Raw genomic sequence first — 832 nt, forward strand, 5'->3', positions numbered from 1 at the left:
CACTCTTTCTTTTCTTTCTTTTCTTTTCTTTGCTTTGCTTATAATTTATTTGTTTTGTTTTAGTGCCCTCCTCTCTCTCTCTCTCCTTTTTTTAATTTTTTTCTCTTTTTTTTTTCGGTCATTAACTTCTTCCTTTTCTTTTGCCTTAGCATTTTTTTCCCTCCCGCTTTATTATTAGATATATTACATTTATCTCTTGACTTTCATTCATTTGCTCACTTCACCCACTTGTTTATTTTCTCTCCCTTTCTTTTGTTGGTTTTGTTGGTTCCCATTTTATTCGAATCCACACTCCATTCCATTCCATTCCATTTCTCTTTCTTTTCCCTCCTTTTTTTTTCTCCTTTTTATTATTATTATTTTTAAATTATTCTTCCTTTCCATCTCATACAAAATACGTCACTTTTCCTCCCCGTCCCAACAACAACAAAAAAAGAAAAAAAAAGCACACCTCCGATGAATATATATATATATATATTTATTTATTTATTTTTATTTATTTATAAATATATATATGAAATAAAACAAATCAAACAAAAAAAGAATGAACCATGAGAAACATGAAAAATAAAAAATCAAAAGAAAAGATATCATACGCTCCTCTTACTTTCCTCCAAATATTTTTTCCTCTCCCGTTGAATAGTGATGTTTTATACTTTTCTTAAAGATAAAAGCGTTAATTCCCTTTTCCTTTTTTCCTTTTTTCTTTCGTTTTTTTTTTAAATCTCATGTCTTCTCGCCTCCATTCCTTTTTTTCATTTTGTTTGTTTCAATTTTATTCTTTCCTCATCTTGTCATTTATATTTCATATTTCTCTCTCCTCTTTTTTTTT

The sequence above is a fragment of the Trypanosoma equiperdum genome, assembly GCF_001457755.1.
Source record: "Trypanosoma equiperdum strain OVI genome assembly, contig: ctg_725, whole genome shotgun sequence".
Taxonomy (NCBI): Eukaryota; Euglenozoa; class Kinetoplastea; order Trypanosomatida; family Trypanosomatidae; genus Trypanosoma; species Trypanosoma equiperdum.